This window comes from Lepus europaeus, chromosome 3, assembly GCF_033115175.1.
Source record: "Lepus europaeus isolate LE1 chromosome 3, mLepTim1.pri, whole genome shotgun sequence".
Classification (NCBI taxonomy): domain Eukaryota; kingdom Metazoa; phylum Chordata; class Mammalia; order Lagomorpha; family Leporidae; genus Lepus; species Lepus europaeus.
Window position 1 is genome coordinate 52,638 of NC_084829.1, and position 13,666 is coordinate 66,303.

Here is a 13,666-nt window from a genome sequence, read left to right on the forward strand (position 1 = left end):
ACGGCACTGGTGGGCAGGGCAGCGGCAGAAAGAAGCAGCAGGTGGGCATGTGGGTGAGCTTTCTGGAAAAGATCATGGACAAGAAGGGGAAGGAAGATGGGAGGAGGAGCTGGAGCGGGTGACCAGAGCTTCCGGGGAGTCGGGGTGGAGGCTGGAGAGGGCCTCCCCTGCCACTCACGCCACCTCTCACACAGCACCCGGGCAGCAGTGCCACAGTCCTGACACTGCCTGGCCCTCTTGGGCTTCCCTCCTCCCTGAAGGCCCTGACTTTGGACCCACTGGCCACCCAGCACTAGCCTCGGGAGGCCCACGGGGCAGCCAGCAGGCCTGATGGAGAAAGACAGGAGGAAGAACCCTGCTTGAACCAGGAGGGCGGAGCTAAAATGGATGGCTGGAGGGGGTGCCAGAGGCCCCTCTGGGTGCTCAAAAAGCCCAGGAGTCCTCTGAGGGGACCCTGAGGAGGCAGGGCAGGCAGGCAGCCAGAAGCCAGCAGCCACAGACTCATAAATCTAAGAGGGGAGCCTCGGCTGGTCGGGGGGCTGCAGGCCTTGTAAGGCGAGGCTGGGCCCTCCCTGCTGGGGAAAAGCAGAAGAAGGAGAGTCAGAGGCCAGTGAAGAGTGGCAGGTGGGGCCCTGGGCCAATTCTATGGCCCGGCCGGGACGGACCTCAGAGTAGCTGACCTGCCCTGGCTACAGGGCTTCATTTGGGGCTGAGGACCCTGCCTTCAGCCAGTAGCAGGTGTGACAATGCCCAGGAGGGAGGCAGGAGGCTGTGCGTCCCTGCTTCACCTGGGCTGATGGGTGCAGAGGATTCTCAGGCTTTGAGGTCATCAAGCAACCGGAGGCTTCACCCTGGCCACTGCTCAACTGCACACCCAAGGGACGAGGTGACCCCCGGCCTGTCACCCTGGCCTGTGCTGGAGCTCCCAGGCCAGAGGGCTGGATACCCCCTTGCCCCCAGCAGCACAGCTCAGATTGGGGTGGGTGTGGCACATCCAGGAGGAAGTTCAAAGGCCTCTGGCTGTCCCACAACAACACCCTCCAAGTTCCCAGCCCCTACACCATCAACCACAAGCTCCCTGGCCTCTCTGACAGCTCAGAGGGCACCCACATCTGCCAGTGGTGCAGATCCTGTCCCGAGAACCCCCAGGCTCAGCCACGGAGGCCCTGGGCAGCTGCACTGAGTCCCGACGCTGGCTGGGAAGGGAGAGGAGAGAGCCAGCTGGTGCAAGGACAGAAACAGGAAAGAGGGAGTCTGGAGCTGCAGTAGGGAGAGGGAGGGGCCTGGCCCTGAGGTCCCAGGGGCGCCCCCCAGTGTGGGGCTGGTGCAGCGGGGCAGACGTGGTCCTGTGGCAGGCAGAGTGGCAGGTATCTACCTTGGCTAATGCTTCTCAGGGGGCACTGATAGGGATTCTGAAAGACGGATCGGGAGCCTCCCGGAGTTTTGTCTGCCCAGGAAGACTGAAGAAGGCCCACCTCTTGGCTGTGGTTGGGGTGGGTGAGGACTGGGAGTAGCCATGACTGCCACTGTGTGTGGGGGGCACGTAGACTTCCTCCCCCGGTTCGGTGGGCTCAGAAATCCTCACGGGATGGAGGGCATTGGCACCCACACAGGGTCAGGGGGCGCTGGCACCATCATGGATTGGCGGGCGCTCGCAACCTCATGGGTTGGGAGGCACGGGCACCCTCATGGGTCAGGGGGTGCTGGCACCCTCATGGAGTCGGTGGCCACAAACATCCTCATGGGGTCAGGGGTGGCAGCCACCCTCACAGGTTTGAGGGGTTCAGCCACTCTCATGGGGTCAGGGATGCTGGCACCCTCATGGGTTGGTGGGCACTGGCACCCTCACAGGTTGGGCGGCGCTGGCACCACATGTCAGGGCCCCTGCACCCTCATGGGGTCATGTGGTGGAATGAAAATGCCATGCCAGATGGCCGCTGGCAAGCCAGCATCAGTTACTAAGAAATGGCTTCGGAAACTCCCTGGGAAACCACCTGGTAATGGTGCTTGCCTGGCAACGGGCTGTGATTGGTTAGGGCATAAACTGCCCCTTGACCAGATTGGCTGCCTTGGCTATTAAGATGCTGTACCAACTGAAATAAACGAGTCTGTGAGCTGCTTGCCTCTGGCCTGCTTTCACCCAACTCCCAGGGTCTGTGTGGTGACTTAGTGCCTCTTGACTCCACCATGCTCCTCCTCTCAGAACAAATCCACAGCAACATCTGGCATGCCAATGTGACTGAGAAAGAGACAGCGTATCGGACTCGGCGAGGTCCCCCCTGGATTTCGGCAAGTAGGCCCCTTGGTGTTTTGTGTGCTGTTCGGTTCTGTGAAGGTGAGCACGGAACCCCCTCCTACGCCCCTTTCCTTGTCCTTGTCCTCGGTCTAAGTGATCCCAGGTTAGGCACACACCACCCAGAAGTGTAATGCTGCTTCTCAGCTCCTCCTTTTACTTTTGGTTTGCCTGGCAAATTCACATAAGGGACTGATCATCCCAGAATTCAGAACCAAGTCATCTACCCTCCTTCGAGAGAGGTGATGCTCTGGAGACACCATGTAGGCATACGGCCTTGACCTAATGAATCAAGGAAGTCCCCCACTAAGCACAGGACATATGTACAATCTGATACACCACTGACTGTCCCGCTAATGTAGAGAACCCCTGCATAATGCCATCAGCCACTGAGGTGCTAGGAATTGGTTTTGTTATGGCAGCAGTGCTGTGGGTGTCTTTCTTTTGGCTAGAGTTGGCATGGCATGCTGCTCTTAAGTGCTCAAACCTGGGAAAGATACCCCCTCTCAGAAGCACACACAGAGTACCAAACATAATGAATCTGTGAGTGATAAAAGCCTGACACTCCAGGTCCCTGCATCACAGGCAACAGTTGGTGACTTAGGGAGAGAGAGCTCTGACAGTGAAAATGAAATGACAGCAAACAATGTAGCAATGCCTAGCCACCACCCCCCGACATATCTGTGGGATGAACTTAGACGACCTCTAGGCAATAACCCATGCAAAATCACCCCATCTGCCCTCAGTGAGGATCCCCATGTTTGTGGCAGTCCCCAGGCACCCCAGGCTCTCAGGGCAGCTGCTAGACCCCATCACACCTGCATGTTTGCCATAAATGTAGAAGCAGATGCAAAATTCAGGTCCTGGATTCCAACACCCATAAAAGACCTTACTATGCTAAAAAAGGCTTCTCAAGAGTCAGGCCCCAACTCTCCCTACTTTGAACAGGTGCTCATACAATGGGCAGTGAACCTTCAAACTCATTTTGACTGAGTTACACTGCTCAAAGCATGTTTGTCAAGACCACAGTTCTTACAGTGGAAAGCCTCCTATGAGAAAGAGGCTGAAACTGTGGCAAGGAATAGTGCTGCCTATGGAACTGCAGTAACCTTTGATATGCTTACAAGCCATGGCACCTACATATATCCTCATGAACAGGCCCGCATTGGAGTAGTTGCCTATTTTGATCGGGTCAGAGATTTGGCATTTAGAGCCTTAAAAAATATAAGTCCTCCTAATTATAGTCAGCTCTTTAAAAACCTAGTTCAAGGCCCAGGTGAATGGTTCCCCAATTTCCTTGCCAGAGTCTTGGAGGCAATAGAGAAAAGATTACTGCTTGACCCCTATCAAGACAATTTGGTCAAACAATTAGCTTGGGAAGGTGCTACTAAAGACGCAAAAGCAGCAATGGCCCCAGTCCATAATGAAGGCATTTCTAAATGGATATTAGTTACAAAGGAGGTAAACCTTGCTGATACACCCATACAAGCCCTAGCTGTGGCCATTAACAAACTGAACACAAGGAAGCCTAATGACCCTCCAGTTTGTTGGGGATGTCAGGAAATAGGACACCCATGGCGAAACTGCCCAAACACTGACAGATGGGGCAAGCCCAAAATGCTGTGTCCCAGATGTAAAAAAGGCTTTCATTGGGCAAAAGATTGCAAGACCAAGCCTTTAAACTCCCAGTGGGGTGGCCCTCAGCCCAGCAAGTAAGAGGGAGTCCCACCACCATTAACTGGTCAATGCCTATCTTAAACCTGAGGCCAAAATTGACCCTATATTTAGATGACATTGCCTTTGTAAGTTTAATTGATAGAGGGGCAGATGCCACTGTCTTAAAAGCTAGGGACGCAAGAAAAACACAACATTGGAAGACAGCGCCCAGGCCCTACCTCTAAGGCATTGGAGGATTAAAATTGGCTGATCAGGTCATCACACCTGTAATGTAGTGAGATGACAATGGAGATATGGGAACAATCTTTCCACTAATTGCTGAGGTTTCCATGACCTTATTGGGGAGAGATATGCTCTCACAAATGCAAGTGGTTCTTCTTTGATGGAGAGCCTACAAATGAGATTCACCCCCCAATTCTAGGAGCCACTGCTCACCTCATACAAAAGGCAGGCCCAATCCCCATTGAATGGGAAAAAGCAGGAAACATCTTGGTAGAGCAGTGGCCAATATTACAACCCAAACTTGGCATCCTTAGAGAATTGGTACAGGAACAATTGGAAAAGGGACACATAGAGCCCCCCACTAGCCCTCACAACACACCCATTTTTGTGATACCAAAGAAACAAGGAAAATATAGGCTACTACAGGATTTGAGAGCCATTAACAAAATCATAAAAAAGATGGGAAGATTCCAGGCTATCATTCCCCATCCAGGGGCCATTCCTAATGGATACTACATAGTAACCACTGATATCAAAGATTGCTTCTTTTCCATTCCCATCATGGAGGAGGAGAAGGCCTACTTCGCCTTTACAGTATGGGAGCCCAAAAGCTACAAAAAGATTTCAGTGGACAGTTCTCCCACAAGGCATGAGAAATAGCCCTGTCATTTGCCAAAGATATGTTTCTCATGTTAAAGATCAGTGCTTGGTCATGCATTATGTGGACCCACAGCTTGCTTTGACTGAGGTCCTTTTCACTATCAGTTTTTTTACTTTTGATTCCCAATGGATCAGCCCAGCTTATAAACACTGGGGATCCTTTCAATCTCAGACCCCAGCCCCTATGGTTAGGTGGAAAAACCCCCTGACAGGAGAATGGAAGGGACCACACCCTCTGCAAACCAAGGGTTGAGGATATGCTTGTGTCTTTCCAGAGAATGCAGGACAGCCCATTTGGGTACCAGCCAGAAACATCAAGCCTGCAACTGACAGCCAACCAGAACCAGCTGAACAAGACTGAGAGTCTGCCTTGTTAGCAGACGCACCTGCCATATCATCCTACCCTGAGAAACTGTTCATAGCCACATCCATTACTGTTTTATATCCCCACTAGCTCTGGTCAGCCACTCAAACAGCCCACAGCCTGTGTGTGGTCATGCCATTCCTGATTACAGTAGTTCCTCATTCCTACCCCCATCTGAGCAAGCAATCCTGTGGTCTCTTGATTTGAGCACTGGTTAGTCAATGATGGGTAAGATCCCCTGGGGTACAACCTAAGACAGGCACAGCCGCGAATGGAGACCACATGGAAACAGGGTCAAGAATGGTATGGCCAAGAATCATACCTCTCATTGCTCAAAAATAAATGAAAAGGGGGAAATGTGCTGGAATAAGGCCATGCCAAAATGGCCGCTGGCAAGTGAGCACTAGTTACTCAGGAGTGGCTTCAGAAACCCCCTGGGAATCTCCCTGGGAAACCACCTGGCAACAAAGTCTGCCTGGCAACAGGCTGTGATTGGTTAGGGCATAAACTGCCCCTTGACAGGATTGGCTACTTTGGCTATTTAAGCTGCTGTACCAACTTAAATAAACGAGTCTGTGGGCTGCTTGCCTCTGGCCCACTTTCACTGGACTCCCCAGGTCTGTGTGGTGACTCCACGCCCCTTGCCCCCACCACACTCCTCCTCTCAGAATGAATCCACAGCAACAAATGTTTTTTATTTCCTGCATAAGAATCAGAAAATCTTAATTCTACATTATCCAAAATGGAGAACTTTATGCTTCAAAAGAACACTAAAGCTACTGACTTTAAAAATATGAGGTGGTCTTCAAAAATTGATAGAAAGTGCATATTTTGAAAAAACTATGCATGAAGTTGAAACATTTTTGCATCAAAATAAACATCTTGTAATTCTATTTTTTCACAATTTTTTAAGGCCCCTTGTATACAGACTCTATAAATATTTCTAAACACTTGTTATCCTACATAATGTTCAGTATTTGTTGACATCACAAGAAACAACATTTGGGTGAGAAGACGTTGCTCAAATAATAGAATCTTCAAAAAAATTGCAAAGATTTCCAAATTATATCACTCCAAAGAAGAATAGACATTTAGGCTATTTTGTAACTTACATTCAATAAAAACACAGGCTATTCCTTTGGAAGATTATGTTTATCAATTGACAGTATCAAAACAGAGTCAGCGTAGGCATTTGGTTCAGTGGCAATGCTGCCTCTTGGGACGCCTGCATTGCATACCAGAGCACCTGGATTGAAGTCTTGTCTCTGCTCCTAATTCCAGCTTCCAGCTAATGCAGACTCTCAGAAGGGATCCAATACTTGGGTGTGGAAGACCTGGATTGAACTTCCAGCTCCTGGTTCTGGCCTGGCCCAAGCCTGTCTGTTGCAGGCACTTGGTGTATGAACCAATGCATAAGAGTTCTGTCAGTCTCGCTGCCTCTCAAAAAAAAAAAAAATCTGAAAACAACATAAAAAACAGAAGCAAAATCAAGAGTTGGAAATGTGAATTGATCAAGAGGACACTTTCACATCAACTTGATTTGTTTTTCCTGATCGGTGGTTATTTTCTCCATTCTTCCCATCCCCATTCAAGCTATGTCAGTGAACACTTCCCCCGCTGTGAGACTAATCCATCCTTGATCCCATCCCCTTCTTATGCTACTTTTTACCCTATAGTTAATCTGGCAGTGAGATCTCACCTATCTGAAATATGGCTTTTCAGAACTCAGTTCAAGTTCACTGATGTTTAAATCAGGTTCTTGTATACAGTGTTATAAACTCTGAAGATAAACACAATAATAATTCTCTACCCTATACTTATATGGTTATAAGTCCTTAGGGTAACCCCCCCAAAAAAAAATATCTGTAAACTTCTAATTAACTAACTTAGCTGCTTATGTAGTACTCAAATGTGAAAATAGGCCAGCACCATGGCTCACTAGGCTAATCCTCCACCTGCAGCGCTGGTACCTTGGGTTCTAGTCCTGGTTGGGGTGCCGGATTCTGTCCCAGTTGCTCCTCTTCCAGTCCAGCTCTCTGCTGTGGCCCAGGAAGGCAGTGGAGGATGGCCCAAGTACTTGGGCCCTGAACCCGTATGGGAGACCAGGAAGAAACACCTGGCTCCTGGCTTTGGATCAGTGCAGTGCACCAGCCGTAGCAGCCATTTAGGGGGTGAACCAAAGGAAGGAAGACCTTTCTCTCTGTCTCTCTCTCTCTCACTGTCTCACTGTCTAATTCTGCCCGAAAAAATTTGAAAACAAACCAAATACATAAATCTTAAAAATAGAAATTATGACAACAGTTGTCATGAGGGAAAGGGGGCCAGTGCTGTGGCATAGCAGGTAAAGCTGCTGCCTGCAGTGCCAGAATCCCATATGGGCTGTGGTTCAAGTTCCAGCTGCTCCACTTCAGATCCAGCTCTTTGCTGTGGCCTGGGAAAGCATGGAGGATGGCCCAAGTCCTTGGGCCCCTGTGCCCACATGGGAGATTCGAAATAAGCTTCTGGCTCTTGGCTTCAGTTCAGCACAGCTCCAGCCATTGTGGCCAAGTGGGGAGTGAACCAGTGGATGGAAGACGTTTGCTCACTCTTGCTCTCTCTCTCACTCTCACTGTGTGTGTGTGTGTAAAACCCTGCCTATCGAATAAATAAATCTCTTTAAAAAAAATTGGGGGGGGGGGGTGGCCAGCACTGTGGTGTAGCAGGTAAAGCAGCCTCCTGCAGTGCCAACATCCCATATGGACGCCGGTTCGAGTCTTGGATGCTCCACTTTTGATCCAGTTCTCTGTTATGGCCTGGGGAAGCAGTAGAAGATAACTCAAGTCCTTGGGCCCTTGCACTCATGTGGGAGACCTGGAGGAAGCTCCTGGCTCCTGGTTTCAGATAGGTTCAGCTCCAGCCATTGTAGCCATCTAGAGATTGAACTAGCAGATGGAAAACTCTCTCTCTCTCTCTCTGCCTCTGCCTTTCTGTAGCTCTGCCTTTCAAATAAATAAATAAATCTTTTAAAAACAGGAATATCAGAATGTGCATCTAGTAAACATATAGTAAAAAAAATATTTATTTATTTGAAAGAGTTACACAGAGAGAGAAGGAGGCAGAGAGAGAGGTCTTCCATCCGTATCTTCTACTGCTTTCCTAGGCTGTAGCAGAGAGCTGGGTTGGAAGTGGAGCAGCCAGGTCTCAAACTGGCACCTATATGGGATGCTGGCACTGCGGGCAGCAGTTTTAACCACTATGCCACTGCACCTGGCCCATGGCTAAAATCTTTTAAAAGAAACAGTAGTAATTGCAATAAGAACTTTCATTCATCACTGTCCCACCCTCCCTGTAGATTTGAGAAGGAAATTGCTTTTGAAAACAATCATGTCAACATCATGCAGAAAAAACAGAGACCATCCAACTTTATTTAACTCAGTAAGCCCACCAAGTCCAGTGCAGCCACCTGCCAATCCAATCAACCCTGTAGGATGTCACTATGCAGACATGATAGAGTAATACTGGAAGCCACACAGGGAACATCAGGTTAGTTTCAGAGATCAGATATCACACCAGTATTACAGGTCACCATGTGGACCTAAAAATCAGTATTACAGGCCACTGTCCAGGCCTTATACTAGTTTCAGTGGCCACTGTGTGGATATCTTATTGGTAGATATCTGTCTTGTGCTTTAGGTTTAATTTCTTCCCCCCACCCCATCCCCCCAGACCTTTCTGTGTCCTGCACTCTGAAGACCTGTCAGCACTGAGGCCAGAGACGGAAAGCATTTTACCCACTACACAGTGCAGATCTGAAATTTCATCCTTGCTGGGCCCTGGCACACTTCTCACACCCTCGATGGCTACAGTCAGAAAAGGCAGGTTCACACGCCCTCAGTGGCTTCTAGGACTGGGCACTGGACTCGCTGCCGTTTGCCACAGACTACATCTCCCAGTGGTCCCCGCGGGCGTCTTGTGTCAGAGGGCCTCGTCTCCCAGCATACCGCACGGGCTCTGGCCTCAGACTCCATTTCCCAGAATCCTGCGGGCATCCAACTTCCGAGGTCTCCGTCTCATGGAGGGCCCTGCTGGGGTGCCCTCTTGGAGGAGCCTGTATTCCAGAGCACTCTGTGCAAATCCCTAAGACCCCATCTCCAAGAGTCCCATGGGCGCCTCAGACTCGAATTCCCAGAGCCAGCGACCGACAAGCCTCAAAGGACTCCATCTCCCAGTGGTCCCCGCGGGCATCTTGCGTCAGAGGACCGCGTCTCCCAGAACACCTCATGGGCGCTCACCTCAGACTCCATCTCCCAGAACCCCGTGGGCGCCCGCCTCAGACTCCATCTCCCAGAGTCCCGTGGACGCCCGCCTCAGACTCCATCTCCCAGAGCCCCGTGGGCGCCCGCCTCAGACTCCATCTCCCAGAACACCTCATGGGCGCTCACCTCAGACTCCATCTCCCAGAACCCCGTGGGCGCCCGCCTCAGACTCCATCTCCCAGAGCCCCGTGGGTGTCCAGCTTCCTAGGACTCTGTCTCACGAAGGGATCTGCTGGGGTGCCGTATTTGACGACCCCCTATCTCAGAGCCTCTGGGCATGCCCTTTAGGCCCCGTCTCCCAGAGGACCGTGGGCGCCCGCATCTGACTTTCCCAGAGCCCAGCGACCCACAAGCTTCAAAGGGCTCCGTCTCCCAGTGGTCCCAGTGGGCGTCACACGTCAGAGGACCACGTCTCCCAGAACGCACTGTGGGCGCTTGCGGCCGACTCTCACACCCTTAATGGCTGCTGTCAGAAAAGGCGAGATCACGCGCCCTCTGGTGGCTCTAGGACACAGCACAGGATTCATGGGGGCTTGCCGCAGACTCCATTATCCCAGAGCCCCAGACTCCATCTCCCAGTGGTCACGCGGCCATCGCTTTGCGACTCCCAGAACTCCGCGCGCGCACCGCCCTTGACGCCATCTCCCAGAGCCCAGCCAGTGACATCCTCAAGGACTCCATTTCCCAGAGATCCCCGCGGGAGTCTACGTCAGAGGACCATGTCTCCCAGGTCGCACTGTGGTCTCCCGCTTCAGACTCCATCTCCCAGGGGTGCCTGCGCACACTGTGCGTCAGAGGGCCACGTCTCCCAGAACACCTCCCGGGCGCTCATCTCAGACTAATTTTCCAGGGTCCTGTGAGCGCCTGCCTCATACTCCATCTCCCAGAGGTCCTAGCAGGATGCTTACATCAGAGGACCACTTCTCCCAAAACACCTTGCAGGTGCTTGCCTCTGACTCCATCTCCCAGAGCCCAGCCAGCGATAAGCTTCAAAGGACTCGATCTCCCAGTGATCTCTGCCGGCACCACGCATCAGAGTACCGCATTTCCATGAAGGCACCGGGGCATCCATCCTCAGACCCCATCTCCCAGAGCTCCCCGCGGGCACCCACCGTTATACTCAGAACGTTGGAGCCCTAGAGTATGGAGTGCAGAGCACAACAGGGCATCTGTCACAGATGTGTGGACACTCATGACACATGGTGGGAGACGGCGCTTGTGTGGAATCCACAGGCTGGAAGGAAAATGGAATGCACATGAGCAGTGCACCGTCCTTTCTCACAGGGTCAACAGTGGCTTCAGGGGTCAGGCGTTGCGGCACAGCGGCTTAAGTGGCTGCCTGCAATGCCGGCATTCCCTATGGACGCTGGTTAGATCAAGGCTACTGCACTTCCAATCCAGTTCCCCGCTGATGTGCCTCGGAAAGGCTTGGGTGGCAGCCAGAGTCTTGCACTCCTGCCATGCACATGAAAGACACAGAGGGAGTTCCAGGCTCCTGGCTTCAGCTTGTCCCTGCCCCACCATTGTTGCCATTTGGGGAGTGCCAGCAGATGGAAGATCTGTCTCTTTTTCTCTGTCACTGTAGCTCAAGAAAGAAAGAGAGAGAGAGAGACTCTCTCTCTGTCACTGTAGCTCAAGAAAGAAAGAGAGAGAGAGAGAGAAGGAGGGAAGAAAGAAAGAAAGAAAGAAAGAAAGAAAGAAAGAAAGAAAGAAAGAAAGAAAAAAGAAAGAAAGAAAAGGAGGGAAGAAGGGAAGAAGGGGAGGGGAGGGGATGGAAGGGAAAGTGTTAGGGAGCCCGTTTCACCGTCCTGCCATTCAAGGCCACAACTGCAGACCCATCAGTGAAGAGCAGGTCTGCACCAGAAAAGTCTCCAGAGCTTTAATCTTTGTCTACTGTCCAGGACCATGGGCAATAAATTACTGTTGTGATCTACTTCCTGAAAACGCATTACCCTAGTCCCATTGTGAGAAAAGTCAGAAAAGAGAAACTCATTGCATAAAGCTGGAGACCTAGAAGCCATGAGCGATTTTCTAGTAAAAACACAAAAGTTGGGGCCAGTTCTGTGGTGTAGTGGGTTAAACCAAAACCTGTAGTACCAGCATCCCATATGGGCACCAGCTAAGTCTTTCCCTAGAACTCTGATACCATCAGAAGCACATGTCCTGCCTCTCCAGTCTACACATATCCTGGAGGCTGTGTGAAGTGGCACAGACCTTAAATGCCTCCCTTCTGCTTTTATCTTCACTCATTTTCCAGGGTGCAATCTTTTCCCTGAGGGCATGGATTTCAGGGGACACAGGGCACATCTGCTCAGGGAGATAAGTAGGAAGTGAGAGAAGCCTGGAAGGGGATTCCGTGAGTCAGATCCCCAGAGGCAATCCCCAGCTCTGCCCTCCACCGCCTTTCTCTACAGTGGAGACTCCTTGGGTTCCTACAGCCCACGGGACAGGTGTGGTGAGTCCTCCCCTTTGTGGTGCATCCTGCAGAGCAGTGCGGTCATGCACATTTATGTCCTTTATGTCTCAGCAAAGCTGAGTTCCCATCTCCATGGAGAACCTTAGGAAAGGTCATGTGGGGTGAGCTCCTGTTTTGATGTCACCTTTGCAACATTGAATGTAAAAATGGTCACTGAAAAACCCAGGAAGCTTGCTTATTGTGAGAGTTGAAGGATCAAATTCCACTGTATATTAACTGTAAATTTCAAGGTTTAGAGGTGACTATTTTTCTTTTTTTAGTTTTCTTAAAGATTTTAAAATTTATATGAAAGAGTTAGAGAGAGAGAGAGAGAGAGAGAGAGAGAGAGAGAGAGAGAGAGAGAGCTCTAATCTACTGGCCCAATCACCAAAAGGCTACAATGGCCCAGACTGGTCCAGGCCAAAGCCAGGAGCCCAGAGATCTTTCCAAGTCTCCTACATGTGTGCAGGGGACCAAGCACTTGAGTCACCTGCCACTGTTTTCCCAGGCAAATTAGCCCAGAGCTGGACTGGAAATGAAACTGTCAGGTCTTGGACTTGTGCCCATATTGAATGCCAGCATCACAGACAGCAGCTTAACCTGCTATACCACAATGTCAGCCCAAAATATTTTTATTTTTAAACATTACCTTTGTTACTGAATTAATAAATCTATTCATCCTTGATTTTTCCAGGCATTTCTTTATTCTCTGTGGATTTGCATTTGCTCTTTGGGATACCAACCCTTCTGCATTATTGACTGCAAACATTATATGGAGGTTTCCTCTGTCAATCATGAAGGGATGAAAACATAAACTCATTTTAATGTGAACCTAAGTAAGTCATATTTTAACATTAAAGACAGATAATCTTGAGGTAGTTTCCTTTTTCCCTTCATTTGCTTAATTTTTTTGTTTGTTTTTGTTTTTGACAGGCAGAGTGGACAGTGAGAGAGAGAGAGAGAGAGAGACAGAAAGAAAGGTCTTCCTTTTGCCGTTACTTCACCCTCCAATGGCCGCTGCGGCCGGCACACTGTGCTGATCCGAAGCCAGGAGCCAGGTGCTTCCTCCTGGTCTCCCATGGGGTGCAGGGCCCAAGCATTTGGGCCATCCTCCACTGTACTCCCGGGCCATAGCAGAGAGCTGGCCTGGAAGAGGGGCAACCGGGACAGAATCCGGCGCCCCGACTGGGACTAGAACCCAGTGTGCCGGCACCGCTAGGCGGAGGATTAGCCTGTTGAGCCATGGCGCCGGCCTCATTTGCTCAATTTTATTTATTTTCCCACCTCTATGGTGTAAGCATGATTTTGATAGCACAAGTTTCCAATAGTTGTGTTTCCAGAGTGCTTATGAGAAGCCGCTCAGATGTAATCAGCTGATGCATAATAATAGTTCAGCAGTATAAAGCATAAGCATATCAGAGCACTGTGTTGGTTTCTTATTTTCAGAGTCTACTTTTTCCTTTGCTTTTTATAAACATCACAATTTGAATTAAAATATCTCAGTCCATTGCTGTGGATAGAAGTTAAACCATGTGTTGTAGAAAATCGGATGTGGAGGGAGAGTTTCTGGGTGATGTTCCATCTCTGTCTGGCTTCTTGGTGATTTGGACTCGGGTCAGTGATAAATTCATGCTTCTCTCTGGTCTGCTTTGCCTTCTAGGAATCCAACTGTATATTATTCTAGCTATTTGTTTTTCCAG